Below are 6,020 nucleotides of genomic sequence, written 5' to 3'. Positions count from 1 at the left end.
TTTCAAATAATGAAAACTGCTGTGCCTCTGGGAAAAAACGAAGTTAATGAAATAAGATTTCAAACAGATATTTCCCAAATTACCTGAAACACTATGGAATACAAAGCTGGCCAAGTGACAATATTTATGTATATGGACTATGATATTATTTTTGCCTGATGGAGCCAATGAACTGAATATAAACAAATGAATAATACAGAAAGTATTTTCTAATTACAGTTGTTATTAGGTTTGTTACATTTGTTTGAATTTCAGTTGGAATGAACAGATTCATGTGTTTAAAAGCTTAAGTTATGAGATCCCGAAACACTGAACAACTGTTTGTATTACCCACCCTATTACCCTAAATGATGGTGGTAACACCTTTCCAGTGCCCTGTAAGTTTGCACCCGAGCTGTGTCAGTGAATTGTCACCATTCAAATTAATGAGAGGGTGGCTTTTTTCACAGGTCTCAGGTTTTTCTGAATATGGCCTTACACTGGTTGCATCATAAAAACTTTAATTAGCTTAATAGCATAAAAGAAAGAGCATTTGAGTTAAATACTGGAGGATAACTGACTTCGCAATGAAATGTATAGTAGTAGGGCCATTATGTAAGTAATGCACTATGTATTATGTAAGGTATTCTGATTCATATAAAAACAAAGATAAGGTGAAGATGATGAACATCATGATGCAAAGGAGAGGCTTTTCCTCCATCAGGCTTGTTCATATATTAGATCAGTTGAAAGTGGGTTATTGCTCTTATAAGTGGCCAGTGACCAAAGAAAAAGGTAGGCTTTTTTTTAAATTGTCGGCTATTTTTTAAGTGTGTTTGTAGTTGGTTTACTGTTTAATTATCTAGTGTAAGTTAAGTTGTAAATTGTGTGTGGAACCTTTGGTTGAGTATGTGCAGTTTGCATTTAGACCAGTAGTTTAACTGTTAACCAGTATCATAAATACATGCAACACCCCAAATGGAAACAGCTTCCTCAAAAAGAGGTTTTTATTTAGAATATTTCAATACTCTGTCCATGTAAATGGACACCCGGGTTGTTCACAAGCAAAATAAACCCCTTAATAGTTACTGTAAAATACTGCAGTTTTTGCTAACAATGTGGATGGGCCAAACATTTTTTGTTATTTTGCTGTGATGTTAAGGATAATAAAGTAAGAATTGACAGAAGCAATATCTGCCAGTGAATTCATCCTGGCATGGTGAGTTCTTTCTTTGAAGATCTGTGAAACAGTAAACACTGCTCTATCATATAATTCATAATATTGTTGTATATTCTTAACAAATACAGGGTTAGGGTTTATTCTTTTTTATCCAAATGTGTCTTTTATCTCCAGGGGAACATTAAGGCTGTGTCTGAAATCATCCACTATCCATAGTATACTAATTTGTGTTTGCCATTTTATACTACAGTGGTATCCAGTTGTGCACTGAGAATTGCTATACCTTAAGTGCAATGAAACTATGCCACAGTATAACGTGACAATTTGAGACCAATGGATATTTACTATTAAAGCACTAAGTGCCAGAACAGAGATAACTTTCGACACGGAGCTATGACAAAAATAACATCAAATTCTGTCTTGGAAATTTACCAACCAGCACACCATACAGCCAGTATTGTGATTAGGGAGTAGTGAGTGATTCCTGACACAGTCTCTTTTCTTTGAGTTATTTTCCATTTTGTTCTCAGCCTACCAAGCTGAAAGCTTGATACTTGCCTTCCGTCTTTCTGCGTTCTATATACCCTCAGTGACCAAAAAAAGAGACCCTGTTGAGTATGATCTTGCACTTTGGTCCCTTACGAGAAGCAATGTGGCAGAGACAAGTCTCCTGTAGTATCCTGGTGTTAAAAATGCAGGATTCAGTATGTGACGCAAGGTCAAGGTATTACGATGGAAACTAATTTTTTTTAAATCATGGCTGGATGTCAAATGTCTTTATGTTTATGTTCTGCAGGCTCATCATGAAAGATTACCAAAGAGGAAAGAGAGAGGCAATCATTCCTTTGTTCATTCCCTTAGAGATACATAAGGCCTGTGAGTGAATAAACCTGGACTAGTCAGATGTTCGTCAGACCCTTTTGGAAGTACTCTCTTCACCTCTTCACATGTTAAATAACAGGAAAGGAATTATTGGTCTTCTGCAGGGGCAGAGGTTCTATTTCTCTGGTCACTGAGTGTGTATTTACTTTTTGATAATATGTAGAGTGTATTGAATTAATGGCGAAAAAAAAAAAACGCTTTTAAAAATTGTCTAGCTAATTTCTGTCTTGCCTTTGTATCATCAGATATTTCAATGTGCTTAAACTGTGAAAGGGCACATTTGTGTTCTTGTGAACAGCAAAATGTCCAGGTAGTCATTAAGATATTGTTCTTAACTCATTCACAATAAAGTACTAAAATCTCTGACTCTCTCTGATGACTAAGTGTAGAAAAGAATGATCCAAAGAAACAATTCATCTTTGATGACTCTTTTAGCTCCTACGAAAGCTCTGAATTTCAGTGGACACTGATCTTTACTGGCCACAGTGCTAAGAGGCAGAAAAGCAAGATGAGGATTTTCTTCTAAGGTTTCAGGTATTGCAGCTTGTTAAACCTGCAGTAAAAGCTGTTTCATCCCATGACCCTAGAGATCTGCTAAGCAGGCTATGTAATTTCATTTTATTTTAATTAAAAGGTTTGTCACATAATCTGATGGAAAATTCAGAGGCTTTTCCAATTAAAAAAAGAGAAGTTTCTAAAGCTAAAACTGAAGTATAATTTTAAAGAGTTATATGGTTGTTGTTTTTTTAAAAATTTTAGGCTTTGCAATTTACTAAATATAGCACTATAACTGCTCCGTATGAAAAGTGTCCTGAGAGAACGTCTGTTATCATTTGGCGCTATAAAATAAAATTTAATTTAATTCTTTGGAGGCCAGAGTAAGCAGCTGCTGCATGGAAGTCAGCGGATGCAAAATACAGCCAGTGCAAACAGAAAACGGAAGACCCTCTGTGAAAAAGAGAACTGAATGATCCTGTGAATCATGTTCTGATTCATTTGCTTCTTCACAGTATATCTTTTCTTATTAATTTCAATGTTACTTTTCTAATTCTTTTCTGCAGTGCACTTCAAATTGTCCAACGGCTGTTTTTTGTTAACACATGGATTCATGGTGCTGAAAATGGAAGGTTGTGTAATACCAGTTTAAAACGTTTCACTAAAAGATTAGGGTTGCTGCATTGCTAAGCAGCAGTTTCTATTCCATCATTTCAAATAAAATCCAAAAGTAGGTTTTATTCCTACGGAGCCCCTAAAGGGACATGGAAAAAAAAGAAAAAAAAGAAACGTTTCCAGTGCGCACTAGATAGTACTAGATAGTATCTAGTGCGCACAAGATAGTATCTAGTGCTCACTAGGTAGGGATCTAGTGCGCACAAGATAGTATCTAGTGCTCACAAGATAGTATCTAGTGCACACTAGAAACGTTTAATTTTTTTTTTTTCCCCCATGTCCCTTTAGGGGGCTCCGTATATTCCTCAAGCCATTTCCTTAGGTAACAAATTTTCATTTTGGCTCTGTCTAAAAGACATATTGAGAGGTAGTCTCACCAAATGTCAAGTTTCAGTACTAAATAAGTCACAATGACTTGTGATAATTTGTTCAAGAGTAGATAAAAATCAGGCAGAGGAATGTGTCGACTAACAGTTAAAGATAATTCTATACCACTATGTCAATGTCAAAATTTGCTTGACATTACTTTGATTTACTGGAGTTGTTCTACAGCTGTAACATATTTCCTCACCCAGTGTATTCAATATATTTATTATTTTGCTAATAAAGCTTTTGTTAATGCAATGTCAAGAGGATGCTTTCAGACTAAGAGCAGGGGTACAAAATAACATGGAGTACTTCCATCTGTGTAACATACAATGCAGAGAAATTAAAATTACAATTCATTTCCCCCACTAACCATGGCTCCATATTTCACAAAAAAAGGAAGTCACACAGGTCCGTGAAAAGGCAATTATTTCCATCTATCCATCTAATTTACAAGCCTTGGGAGTATAATTAAAATATCTGGGACTCTCTGGTTCCCTGATCATGATTTGTGAACAGATTACTAGCAGGTGTTGTGTTTCAATCAATGTAAATATTCTTGCTAAATCTGTAGACTAGGATGTTTAAAGCTGTACCACTGACATAAAAAGTGTGTTTGTTATCATTTTTCTTAAAAGAAAAAAAAAAAGATACAACAGGAAGATGCATAACATCATTTGCACTACCCACATGTGCTCATGGTCAGCTGGTCTTGCCAACTATACATAAAATCATGTAACACAGCAATCTCCATACAGCTAAGTGCCATTCAGTGGTGCATGCACACAGATGCCATTCAGATATGCATTAACTAGTATGTGTTCAGTTGTCTAGTCATTGGTACTGATCACAATTAGTTGATTAATCAATAGGTTGTTTACAAGGCACAAATTGACAATAAAATAAAAAGCTGGTGATGGTAAGCTTGTCTCTCTGTAGGAGTTCTGTCTGATCTTCCCTTATGTAAAGTATCTTTATGTTTGGGCATGGAAGCTGTTTTGAATAGAGCCATTACACTCTAATTACCATAAGCCTGACTGAAATAACATTATTCTGCCTTGGTGGGTTTAAAACCCTTTGACACTCAGGATCCAGTGGCCTTTGCCCACCTGGTGCCTCAGTAACAAAGACAGCTGCAATTTGTCAGGAGCATGAGAATGGAATCAAATATGAATTTGTGTTTCTCTGCAGAGGTAGCATGTTGTCTGTCTGCATAGGTTTTCCTCTGGGTGCTCTGGTTTCCTTCAACAGTCCAAAGACTCGCACGTTAGAACTGAATTCTCTAAACTGACCATGTGTGCTCGGCCAAGTGTGACATATAAGTAAACAGTGGTATAATAGGAAAATATCCAGAGTGTAAACTGCTCCTTGCTAAATGCATGATGGCATAGGTATAAGCCTCCCATAACTCTTCACATGAAATCTAGATATACAATATAAAAATGGATGAATACATAACAAGGCTAAGCATCTAACCTCACCTCACTTTAGCATGTTATCGATAATCGTATTGTGTATAATCGAATAGCTGTTGAAATATTTCACTTAAAACCACATATGAAGTTCATGATGGCACAAGAGGACAAGTCTGGAATCATCCTCTGGGAAACATGATTTGATGGCAATCCAGGAGTAGTTGTTAAGATATTGTAGCCTGGTCCAGAGCTGTGGATCTACTGATTTTCTTGGACAAGATGATACATAGTTTGTTCATCATATTGGAAGTATTAACGCATAAGCCACACAAGTTGCTTGCACACAGCCGCTGTTTTAGCCCCCACTTTTTGAGGCAAATATGTCATAACTCTCACATGTCAGAAGAATCTCTAAACTTCAAAAGTGCTGAGCACTCTGAGCACCAAATATCTGTGTAATTACCTGCAATTTCCAACTTCATTTTGTGAAAAGCAGATCCTCTGAGAGTAAATATAGGTGTTCAAGCACACAAAAGCTTCATGAAAACAACTTGACCAGAATAAACTGGCTGAGTCTAAAAAATATTTCATTCCATTTTAAGAAGGTGGGTCACACCTTTAGCTAATCACAGGATGGAAATATCTTATAGTCCAAGGCAATCAAAATATGATTGGAACACAGAAAACTGGATTATCTGACAATATCTGAAAATTTTGCTATAATGTTTTGATACTTTGAGAATATTTTTAGTTATGAGTCAAACACTTCAATAATGGTGGTAATAATCACTGGATAAGTCAAAGAGTTAGTCTGTGCTACAGTACATGTCACAAGCTACTGTACGGCTTTGAGTCTGTAAGGGGATAAATTCAGCTACAAATTTAGAGCTTCAGTTGCGGTGTAATTATCTCTTCCAACATGTACCTCAACAATTAACTGTGAATACATTTTCTTTAGGCTAAGATTAGTGCTTCCTTTCAGTCATTCAGGGGACACAAATTACTTGGCTGTGGGATTATACACTGTA

Source organism: Dicentrarchus labrax, unplaced genomic scaffold, assembly GCF_905237075.1.
Source record: "Dicentrarchus labrax unplaced genomic scaffold, dlabrax2021, whole genome shotgun sequence".
Lineage (NCBI taxonomy): Eukaryota > Metazoa > Chordata > Actinopteri > Moronidae > Dicentrarchus > Dicentrarchus labrax.
This window is presented reverse-complemented; position numbering follows the sequence as displayed.